Below are 12,959 nucleotides of genomic sequence, written 5' to 3' on the forward strand. Positions count from 1 at the left end.
GTTAGATGCACTTTTATATATACACCCTGTAACCACCGCTTAGATGAAGACATAAAACAGCACTCCGGAAGGTTCTATGATACACCTCATCCCAGTTGACATAAAACCACCACACCACATACACATATAACCATTATTCTGACTTCTGTCACATTTGATTAATTTCTCCTGTGCCAATCATCAGACTTTTTGTGTCTGACTTTTTTGCTGTCTGATTTTTTTCTTTTTCTATATAACATCTGTTAAATTCATCTTTATTGTTGCATGCACCAATAGTTTTCTTACTTATGGTGTATTAGTCCATTGTATGAATGGTGGCTAGTTGGGTTATTTCCAGTTTGGAATTAGGGATAATCCCTGTACATGTGTTTCCATAGACACTCTTTTCTCTTTGGTGATAAACCTGGGAGTAGCGCAAGGTAGGGTAAGTTGCTAAGTCACTGGGAAGCAGAGCGTTAACTTTAGTAGTTACTGTCAAGCAGTTTTCTAAAATGGTTGTGCAAACTGCAGTAAATGAGAGTTTTAATATCTCTATAACTTCAAAATTCTAGTATTTGTTATCTTTTGAATTCTAGTCATTTTGATGGGTGTATATTTTATTGTGGTTTTAATTTGTATTTCTCTTATAATTAATGATGCAGAACACCTTCTCATATGTTTATTAGTCAGCTGAATATCTTTTTGTAAGGTGTCTGTTAAGTTTTTGCTCATACTTTTTTTAAACTTCCTTTTTTTAAAATGGATTTGTGAGGAATTCTGTGTGTTTTCTGGATAACTGTGAACTTTGTCAAGTATAGGCACTGAAGCTATTGTCTCAATCTATGTCTACTATCTTACTTGTATCTCTAATCTTCTGATGAAAAAATATTTTAAGTTTTAGTAAAATAAAATTTATCTGTTTTTTTCTTTCATAGTTTTTTGTTTATTTGTTTGTTTCCTGTCTGTAAATATTTGCTTCTGGGCTAGGGGTGTGGCCCAGTGGTAGAGCACTTGCTAGAATGCATAAAGTCCTGAGTTCAATTTCTAGCACCACGAAAAAAAAAAAAGAAATTACTTCCCTAAATCAGGAAGACTTGCTCCTATATTTTCTTTTAGAAATTGTATTGTTTTACCTCACATATGTAGGCCTGTGATCTACCTTTAATTAATTTTTATATGTAGTGTGACATAGGATCAAGTCTTTCTTTCTTCCTTTTTTTTTTTTTTTTTTAATATAGACATCTCACTGCTCCAGGATCGAAAAAGCCCTGTTTCTGCCTGTGGATTGGAGTGGTGTTTCTGTCACATGTCAAGTAACTGTACATGTTTGGACCTGTATATAGACTCTGGTTACACTGATCAATTTGTCCTTGAAACAACACTGCCTTGATGATTCTAACTTTATAGTAAATCTTGAAATCTTATGGTATGAGTTCTCAAAGTTTGTTCTTCACATTGCCTTGCCTATTCTAGGTTCTTTGCAGTGCCTCATAAATTTGAATCATTTTGTCAATTCACACAAAAACACCTTTTGGGATTTTAACATTTGTGGAGGTCAGGGATGTACTGGGGATGGTACCAAGGGGTACTTAACTACTGAACTACAGCTATAACCTTTTTATTTTTTATTTTGAGACAAAGTCTCACTAAGTTGCCCAGGACAGCCTGGAACTTCCCATCTTCCTGCCTCACCCTCCTGAGTGGCTGGGATTACAGGAGTATGCCACCAGGTCCAGTTTAGACATTAATATCTCTGTTTATTTAGCTCTTCTTAAATTTCTCTCATCAATATTTTATGGTTTTCAGTGTACAGGAGAGATCTTATACATCTTTATACTCCACTGTGTATATATACATCACTTTTTCTTTTTCCATTCCATTTAGAACATTTTGATAGTATTATAATTGCTTGTTTAAATTTCAGTTTTACCTATTGTTGATAACATAGAAATATTTTTTGCATAACAACTTTGTATAAAAAAGATCTTGATAGATTCATTAATACTAATAATTTATGGATTTGTTGGGTTTCCTTTGTATACAATCATGTTATATGAAAATGAAGACAGTTTGTTTTCTTCTTTTCCAAATTTGAGGTCTATTTTCTTTTTCTTGTTTATAATGCTTGCTACAATCTCTAGTGATTTTTAAAATTTTCCATATATATGACAAACTGCAAAATTTTTTTAACTTAGTGACATTACTGAGCTAGAATAAAATGACATAACCAAATGTAATGCATGAAGCATTGGGTTTAAAAAATTTACACCAGGCTTGTTTTACAATTGGAGAAATGTGAATATCATCTGACTAGTAAATGATTGAAATTATTAAATATTGAAATGATTGAGCATAGTGATATGTACTATTCTTAGAAGATGAATGTTATTTTGAGGGAAATGATAATGATAAATATTTTTCCTATAAGATTATTATTTATTTTTTTTATTGATGCATTATAATTACACATAACTGTGATTTGTTGTTACATATTCATACGTACACACAATACAAGGGTATAATTTGGCCAATTTTATTCCCCAGTACCTCCCCATTCTCTTCCCATGGTCTCTTCCTCTACTCTACAGGTCTCCCTTCTATTTTCATAATATCCTGCCCCACCTTTTTTTGTTATGTTTTGTTAATCTCTTTCTCTCTCTAGTTTCCACATGTGAGAGGAAAACATATGACCCTTGACTTTGAACTTGCCTTATTTTACTTAGCATGATATTCTCCAGTCCTCTCATTTCCCAACAAATGTCATAATTTCATTCTTATTTATGGCTGAATAAAACCCCATTGTATATAAATACCGTTTTTACTTTTTCTATTCATCCATTGATGGACATTAAGGCTGGTTCCACAATTTGGCTATTGTGAATTGAGATGCTGTAAACATGGGATTGCAAGTATTGCTATATAATGCAGATTTTAATTTTTTGGGATAAATATACCAAGGAATAGTATAGCTGGGTCATATGGTGATTCCATTCCTAGATTTCAAGGAAACTCCACACTGATTTCCATAGTGGTTGAGGTAATTTACAATCCCACCAATAGTGGGATCCCTCCACAGTCTCACCAGCATTTATTATTTGTATACTTGACGGCTGCCATTCTAGCTGGCATAAAATGAAATCTTAGTGTAGTGTGGATTTGCGTTTTCCTAACCGCTCAAGATATTGAACATTTAAAAAAATACACTTGCTGGCAATTTGTACTTCTTCTTTTGAGAAGTGTCTATTTAGTTCATTTGTCCATTTATTGATTGGGTCATTTGTTTGGGGACTGTTAACTTTTCTGAGCTCTTTATATGTTCTGAATTGTAATCCTCTGTCAGAACAGTAGCTAGTCAAGATTTTCTCCCGTTTGGTAGGTTCTCTCTTCATGCTCTTGGATTCTTTGTTGGGCAGAAGCTTTTTAATTCGATGCCATCCCATTTATTAATTTTTGGTATTTTCCCCTGAGTTTTAGGGGTCCTATTGAGGAAATCATTACTTGCATGTATATGTTGGACTATTGACCCTACATCATTTTCTTTTAGGAGTTGCAAAGTTTCTGGTCTAATGTACAGGTCTTCAATCCATTTTGAGATGACTTTAATGCAGAGTGAGAGGTGAGATCTAGTTTCATTCCTCTACATACGGATAGCAGGTTTTCACAGAACTATTTGTTTAAAAAAAGAAAGCTGTATTTTCTCTGAAGTATGTTTTTGGCACCTTTGTCATGACAAGTATTTTTAGATAGTTCAGCAAAAGTGTGTGTGTGTGTGCACATGTGCATGTGTGGAGAAAGAGAGAGATATGAGGAGAGAAAGCAGATGTGCAAAATGCTAACAACCTTGAATCTAAATGCACAATAGTCACATGTTCCCCCTAACATTTAAACTTTTTGTGTTAAGTTGAAAAATAAAAATTGAAAAGAAAATAAATAAATGGAGAATTAGGATTCACAGGCTTGGCGATGTTCCCATGATCATACCCCCTGGAGTGTGTGCAGGTGTGTGACCCTCTTCCCTTGTGTGTACACGGGATCTGTGACTTGTTTCTGGATAGCAATATGACAAAGAAGACAGGATGTACATGATTATGTAACTCATTACACAAGCCTGTATCCTCTGTCCTTGCAGAGATTTGTTCCCTTTGAGGAAGAAAGAGACTGTGTAGGGGTACCCCACGAGGCAAGGAACCACTGTAGCCTCTCGTCACTGAGGGCAGATTGCAGCTTACAGCCAGCAAGAAACAGAAGCCCTTAGTTTACACACACAAAGAAGTAATTCTGCCACATACAAAAGTGAGCTTAGAAGTGGATGGTTTCCCAGTGGAGCCTCAGACCAGATCACAAACCTACCTGATACCTTGAGCAGTCTTGTGAGACCCTGTAAACAGCACTCGGCTACGCCATGCCCAGGAGCCTGACCCACAGAAACTGTGTGATAATAAATATGTGTGTTTTAAGCTGCTCAGTGTATGGTAATACTGTTTTGTACCAATTGAAAGTTATATGAAATGTGATGACTAATTTTATATGTTGATTTGACTGGGTCACAGGTGGCTGAACTTCTTATAAAATGTTGTTCTAGGTGCTTCTGTGAGAGTGTTCTAGATGAGATGATCATTTAAATCAGTGGACTGGGTAAAGCAAATCATCCTCCCTAATGTGAATTGGTGAATCAGTTGAAGGCCTGAAGAGAACAGAACAGTTGACCCTACCCTGAGTAAGAAGAAATTCTTCCTGCCTGACTGCCTTCAAACTAAGACATTGGCTTTTATCCTTCTTTTGGATCTGAACAGAAATGTGTGCCCTGAGTCTTGAGCCTGCTGGCCTTTGGACAGGAACTACACCATCAGCTCTCCTAAGTCTCAGACCTTTGGACCCAGACTGGCTTGCCAACTTGCCCTGTAGATCTTGGCACTTGCCAGACTCCATGTGTGTAATGAGCCAATTAAAGTCAATCAATTAATCCATCAATCCATCCTATTCGTTTTGTTTCTTTGGAGAACCCTAGATAATACACAAGGTTATCATGTGTCATTACAACATTCTGAAAGCTCTTCTTTATTTTTGAAGATACTCAAAGCAAAACTCGGGGGAAATGTTCTGAAGTCAGCAAGCGATGAGAAGGCTCCTAAGAATGTTCAATGGACTTCTTTCTGCCTTCATTTTCAGCCTTCCTCCCTTCCCTTCATTCACCCCTAAATCTACTTTATTTAATACTGGATTTTAAATATACAATAGACACTGTGGTTAAACATAAATAATAAATCTATTCCCCTTTTAGTGCAGATTTATGCTCTATAAACATTACATTGGTAAAGTTTGATCTTAACCTTTGTTCGGTAAATGTTTCAGAATTTTTTTTCTACTGCCACATGTTAAGATAAATGTCAGTCTAAATGTAGGCTTTTTGTAAAACTTGGGAGCTCTGCAGATGGCATCTAATCTATAGTTATAAAAGACAGGACTATATTTTTTAGTTGAAAAAATTACAAGAAGCTCTTCTTAAGTTCCCACCAGAACATAATGCCACACTTGACTCTGCTTGAAGTCAGTTAAATAAACTCAAACACTGTCCACCCCAAGATATCAACAAAACAGAAAAATTATATAAAGGCAAGTTTTTAGTTAAATATCAACATAACTACTTTTTTTAAAAACCCTGATATCTTCTATGACCAAATAGCTACTTTAGCCCCAGATTGCTTTGCCAGATGTGACTTGATGAGTAGTTCCGTAATAAAGCATACATGATTAACTAGAGGCAAATGTTGGAGATAAGTCTTATACTCATTTTCTGAACTATCTACCCTTAGGAAGCCTATAATCATTGACTTCAGATTCTTAGGGAGGCCTGCCACACAGCAGAGTGATGGCTCCTCACTTTGGCTGTATAGTAGAATCACAGAGAAAGCTTAAGAAATACTGGTGTCTGGCCTGGAGTTGTGGCTCAGTGGTACAGTGCTGGGTTTGATCCTCAGAGAACCACTTTAAAATAAATGAGGGCTGGGGATAAAGCTTAGTTGGTGTGGTTTCCTTGAAAGCACAAGGCCCTGGGTTCAATCCCCAGCACCACAATAAATAAATAAATAAATAGATAGATAAATAAATAAATAAAAATAAATAAATAATAAATGAATAAAACAAAGGCATTGTGTCCACCTACAACTAAAAAAAAAATTTTTTTAAATCCACCCATGGGGCTGAGGATATAGCTCAGTTGGTAGAGTGCTTGCCTCACAAGCATAGGGCCCTGGCTTCAATCCCTAGCACCACACATACAAAAAAATTTAATTAATTAAAAAAAAAATAAAAAATCCACCCATCCCCAAGAGTCCAATTTTGGTCAGGGGTGTGGTACGTGCATCATGATTTGTGTTTTTCTGGTGATTCTAATAGGCAACAAATGTTTAAGAATTACTGTAATAAAGGTTCAATACATATTGTTCAAGTAAATAAATGAACTCTTCACAAAGTCTCAGATTATACTCAGAACTAATTTTGAGCCAAGTGCTGTGAATCAACTGCGAAAGTGGAAACGAGGGTGCCAGGCGATCTGGGCTGCGTGTGCGACACCAAACTGCATACACCTTGCGGGGGGAAAGAGAGGGTCAAAGAGAAAGGACGCAACGTTTTGCAAGATTGGAACAGCTAGAGCAAAAGAGGGTGCTGAGTCTGAAAATAACCTGAAAGCATGAGATCTACTTTTATATCTCTAAAGGGTAGACCAAGGGTCAAACTAGAGGTCATGAATGATAGCTACAGGAAGTTAGACTTAGGCATAATATTAAGACCTACTAAGAAGCAATGCTGTCAAGAGATAGACTAAGATGCATATAATTTTGAAATACTACACAAGACTAGCAAACTTCTCAAGATGCTTCCCTTGATAAAGGAATGAATACAAAATTTTGCCATACTACAATTGCACAAAAATTTATAAAATGACCAATCATAACAATCACAAAATTAAAATGTTTTGATAGGATGTTTCTACTGATGATGCTTTTATTCACTCAAATTTTTCCTTAATATTATTATGTTAGTTTTGCATTTAAAAATTTAACTTTTTCCTTTAATTGACCCCAAGTAAAAAATGATGGTTTTAGTTCATTTTGTTTACTCTCAATGACATGTTCCAAGATGATTTTTATGAAGACCTAAGTGTTCCATTTAGTATTAGGAAGAAGTAAAATGTTAAGGGATATTTAAGCTCTGTAAAGTTGAATAGAATAGTATTTGAATGACAGGATATAATTACAGATCACTAAGGATATGGTACAAAATGTACCCAATCCCACCTCTTCATACTTAGCTAAGAACAGAGTGCCTCAGTGAGATATGAGATTAATAGAATATTGAAAGAAATAATGATTTGAGAAGAACCAAATTTTCCTGGTTAAAGCTATTGGAATTGGAAGAGTTACTATTAAAATTAAATAAAAATCCACGTTAACCATAATGAACTGGACTCTGTACTTCTCATGTGTCATTTAATAAAAATCTACCTTTTATTTTCATTTTATTATTCTCTGATAATATTTGTTCAAATACTCTAAACATTAAAGTCCCTTATAGGCAATATTGTATTTTATACAATATATTTCTCTGTCTTGGTAGAACTTCCCTAAAAGCAGACTCTAGGTCTGGGAACAGGTTGTTTTTTTGGGATGCAACCTAGGAAGCAGAAATTAGGGAGAGGTGAGAGGGAAGAGGAGGAAAAGGTCTTTAAAGGGTACATTCTCAAGGTTACTTATTAGGAGCCTAGCTAAAATCAGAGATGGTCTAGGTAATGTAGCATGAGGTACCCAAAGCATCTAAACTAAACATGCTAAATTCACATGCTAAACCCAAAGCATCTGCTAAACTCACATAATTAGAATTATGGCCCGCAGTCAAAAGATTCTCGGTGAGAGCTTTCTGAGCCATGCAGTCCCACCCAGTGGCCCCAAGCTTTCTGATCCCATCAGATACCATCAAGGACCATCTGAGAAAGAGTTGCATGTTTCCTTTTATAACAGCACTCCAAGATCTCAGTTTACTTTGTCATGTGTTTTTGTAGCCAGCGACAGAAGTCTTCCCATGCTAGTGTGAACGAAGCATGGGAATATTTTTTATGAAGATATGAAGGTATCTCAGGAATCCTCAAATGAGCTGTAGGCTGAGCAGAATTCAGAAATCTGAAGGTGGCCCCCTTCTCTACATGCTGCTTTCTTGTCTCTGCAGGATTTGAAATGAGCCATCATGTCATGGGAAATGAGGATGAGAAATGGAGATGGGAAGCTGAGTTGCTGGTGATAGATTCCACAGAGGGCTAGTTGCATCCTGTCCTTCCAAAATTTCATAGTCTAGTAACCTCTTTTTTCTGCTGGAGCTACTTTGGGTTCTGTCACTAGCAACCCAAGTTGTCTTTTCTAATACTGCATTCAGAGGTTGTGGGGTTCAGACTGGCTTTTGAAGGACAATAGCTTCTACTAACCAGAGGAGAAGAGCCGGAGGAGGGAAGGTCCAGAAGAGGAGCCTGTGCAGAACATGAGAATGGAGAACCAATTGTGAAAAGAACAAGTAGAGTGCCCTTAGGCTCCATCCCAGAAAAACACACATGCACAGAAGTTTCTACTCAATTAAGGAGGTCCAGAGAGACTTTAAGGCTGTCCAAACACCTTTGCCTTTGCTCAGCCGCAGTGATTGAAGGTGTGTTGCGATTCTATGACGTTATACATCATTACTACAATTGCTGCACCACAGGTCAGCTGGCTGCTCCTTGAATTATTTCAGGATGCTGCCATGTTCCTCATTCTGTAACATGTCTACCTTCCTCCTGTGGCTTAATCCTCACAACCCTCTCCCCAACTCCAGACTTTGTAGGGACCATCAATCAGTCACCTAATGCTCATTGCCCATGCTGAAGATGGATACTCCCAGCAAAAAAGAAGGAGAGGCTCCTACACCTCAGAGAGCTGAGAATTTTGCTAAAATAAGGCACATAAAGAAGTCTAAATACATATCAGGACCATGTAAGTACGACAGGAGCTTGCACAAAGCAAACACCCTCGCGCCTGGAATGATCAGTGAATGCCCACGGAGGCATTAAGCTGGTTTTCCAAAAAGGTGTCAGAGTTAGAAAAGCAGGGAAGAAAAGGCAGGAAAGGGGACAGGGTGAGCACAAACCAAGAATCAGAAGAAATAACGTGTCCAGTCTACTTCCAGGACTAGCAATGACTTGACCTGTGGCTCCAGTCACACTGGTTAACTCCCTAGTGAATGTTGGTCAGCATGGTAAACTAGAATGGTAAACCATTAGGATGTAGTAAACATCTTCCTGTTCTTTGAGACTACAGTTCAGCTGCTGACTTAATCATGCATAAGATCTTGAAAACTGCACAGAATATCTTGGAAAAGCATGAACAATCTGTGCTAGGATCAAAGAACACTTAGATGTCAGCCAACAGAAAGGGGTTCTAATGGGAAAAAGGTGTTTTTTTCCCCCAAAGTCTTGACACATACATATTTTCCCACAGAACCTAGAGACATGGATTATATTATACTAGTATGAAGTCCTCATAATCCATTTTAATACTTCATGCTTAAAATGATTTCCTTTGAGTTGAAAGCCAAACTAAAAGTTATGTTATTAATTTTCTATTTCTTAACTTTCCCAATCTCCAAGAAATAACATACAACTTAAACCCATAAATCATCAAATTATTCTATTATACAGTGAATAGTTATTATCACCTACATATTACTTCAATACAGATTAAAACAACTTCATCATTTTACACACTGAGATGTAAAAACACCAAAGATTTTCAAAGTTTTAAAAATATTTTTTAATACTGCATATCAATCAGGTAATCACTTCTTTGTTTTCTTTTTTTCTTCTACCGTGTTAAGTAGGAGAGACATCCTCAACCTTATAGAAGCAGTTCCTGTTTGAATCCTTCTTTTTTCCTAGAATGAGATCTGAACTTTCTTCATGAAGGCCTGTCTCAGTTTGGGCAGGATTTCATCTCATCTTCTCTGCCCTGTGAAATCTCCATACCCTGTATAGTCATCACCCTGTTTTGCAAACAATTTCCTTTTCCCTGCAGATCCTTACTCATCCAACAAAACAAGTTAAAAAAAAAAATAGAAAAAGAAGACCTCTATTGGGCATGCTATAATTTGAATAAGTGTTTCCCCAAAGACCTAAGGTCTTGTTCCCCAAAATGGTGCTAGTGTGAGGTGGTAGAAGCTTTAAGAGATGGGGCCTAGTGGGAGGTCTTCAGGTCATTAGGAGTTTCCCTTGAAGAGGACTGTGTGACCCTGGCCCCCTCCTTACTATCTTCTATGTCCTGTCCATAAAGTGAGTGGTTTTGCTCTGCCAACCACCTTGAGCATGATACACCGCCTTCCCACAGGCCCAAAGTGACAGGGTCATAGACCTGCGGATGGAAACCTCTGAAACTGTGAACCGAAATAAATTTTTTCTCTTTATAAGTTGATAATTTATATGTGATCTCAGATATTTGTTACTATAATAGTGAGCTAACAAAGGCATAAGCCCAATGAAAAACCAAAATCGACTCTAAATGGCAATAGCATGAAGAAGGGATGAGTTATCCCAAGGCATATAAGTGATTTCAACATGTCCCATCTGTCAATAATGGAACATTAAACTCATGTTGATGCCTGAGAAAGTGATTTTATTTTAAAATATCTATTTTAAAACCTAAATGAATTAAATTCCCTCCTTCCAAATAATTTATTAGTTCTCTTGAGGAGTCCATGTAACTACCATCTGCACAACATATAACGTTAAAGCCTCAAACTGAAGGAATAATAATTCAAGAATTTAAGTGACCAGATAGTGAACTTACTGGTGGCATGTCCACTTGCGATTCTACTTGGCATGTCAACACCCAGATCAAAGATAGAGGGGTCCTAAGTTCCAGAAGTTATAGCTGGATTCACGAGAGTTTTAGAAAGGTGAGAAGTTTCAACAAACTTCAGGGAAAAACAAACAAACAAATTAGGAAGTAGAGAAGAATATTCAGTCTAGACTCCTTACCCATGTATCTCAGGGGACAAAAGGAGAAAGTCAGGTTTGGCTCTGGCTTGAACACTTCCCTGTTCTTGTCCAGCCCTGTTGTCCAGCAGCTTCTCAACCCCTGCTCACACTTCATGTGTGGCCAGGCTCTGATCTGATTCTGCAACTCCACAACCTCTTGACTGGATACCGCATAATCCCAGCTCTTAAAACGAGACACCTGTCTTTTCCCCTCCCCTCCCTACCCTGCCAAGTGACATGATTCCCCACCATGATTGGTGTCCAACTAGCATCCCTACTCTCAGTAATTACAAATAGCTACACAATTTGAAGTAAATCATTTTTAGCCTGCCCAAACCTCAGTTTTCCTATTTGTAAAATGAGGTGTTAGGATGAAAGAGTTTCTTTGAATTCTGAGATATCACTGCCTTGTCAGACTCTTAGAGATGATGACCTGGCCCCAATTAGTCCTCCATCCACAGAAAGGGTGAGTAGGAAATGAGTGTGCTGAGCAGACATGTTAAAGAACAACCCACTTTGTGAAACAAATGCTTTCATGTAGTCTTAAGATGATTCCTTCTTGGACTCTAATTGAACCAGCTAGAATAAAGTTTTCTTCTTCTTTAATACCATGTGTCTTATCCTCACAAAGGGCATAAAACAGCCAAAGTTTCTGAAGATAATGAAACCAACACAGGTGAGCTAATACAGAAAAAGAAGTTACTAGAATACCAGGTATCTCAAAACATTTCAGAAAGACTGGAGAATTAGCTTTGGAAACAGGGACTCAGGTGTGCACAGCATAGCCAGGTTCTTACCAGAGGCTAGTTCTAGACACTTGTCACCATCCTTGAAGTCTCAATTCCATCCAGCTATCTCTGGCCTTCTTACCACCCCTGAAGATACAGAGTCCCAGGAAAGATCATCCAATTGACAGAGTTCCTCAGATGTTCACCCACAGGATCAAGGGATCTGTAGGTGGATTATCTGCTCCTCTCCAGCTTCTGAAGCCAGAAAGTGAAGGCAGAAAGGTGTGATCCCTTCCTTACCCATCATCAGCATAATGGCCAATACTACTGGAACAAAGACAGATTAATAAGAGGAAAGCATGGCCGATTTACCTATTCAAAGTTTTGCATGACATGGGAGCCTTCAGAAATAAACACAAGGGTAAAATGTCTGTTTTTGTGCCTAATTTTGATAAAGAATGGACAGCCACATAAAAATATAATTAGACAGAGAAAAGATCTCTTAGAAATTTACTGAGGGAAAGCCAACAGGGCCTGTATGTTTAGATTCTTCTTGGCCTTTCTGGGTAGTTTTCCTTCCTCCCAGATATGGAGTAAGACTTCTTAGAAATGAGGGTCTTCAAGGAAGAAAGGAGAGAGTAGCCTTTCTGTATTTTATGGCTCAATTTGGTGGAAGAGGGTTCTAGTTTCTATGACAAGCCTTAGGGAAGAGGAATCCTATGACTCACTTTGAGGGAGAGAGAGAATTGGAGAAGGTCAGAGAGAGATTTGCACTGAGGACGTCCAATCTCCTTTAGTTCAAAGTACTCAGCATGCCAAATTGCTGTACTTTGAGGTACACTCTTCTAAGCTTCTGCAGAAGCAAGATTCTGGATCAGTGTAAACCAATCTTGGATTTGTCAGTATTTAGATGCTGGACACACACACACACACACACACACACACACACACACAATGTTCACTTCACAGTTTTCTCACAGTTACAGACTTCACACATCGTGAAGGCATATTTAAGGGGTTTGATTATGGTATGAACAAGTTTAAATCTGATCAATTATTGCAGTATTACTTCATGTCTTCATTGATTTATATAAAGCAGTAGTTACTTCAGTTAATGAAAACATATTCATCAGAGTAATGACTAATTTATTGGGCTAGCTTCTCAAATCTGCATGGCTCCTCTGCTTGACAAAAATGAGTAT

Source organism: Sciurus vulgaris (assembly GCF_902686455.1).
Source record: "Sciurus vulgaris genome assembly, chromosome: 6".
In the NCBI taxonomy this organism is placed as follows: domain Eukaryota; kingdom Metazoa; phylum Chordata; class Mammalia; order Rodentia; family Sciuridae; genus Sciurus; species Sciurus vulgaris.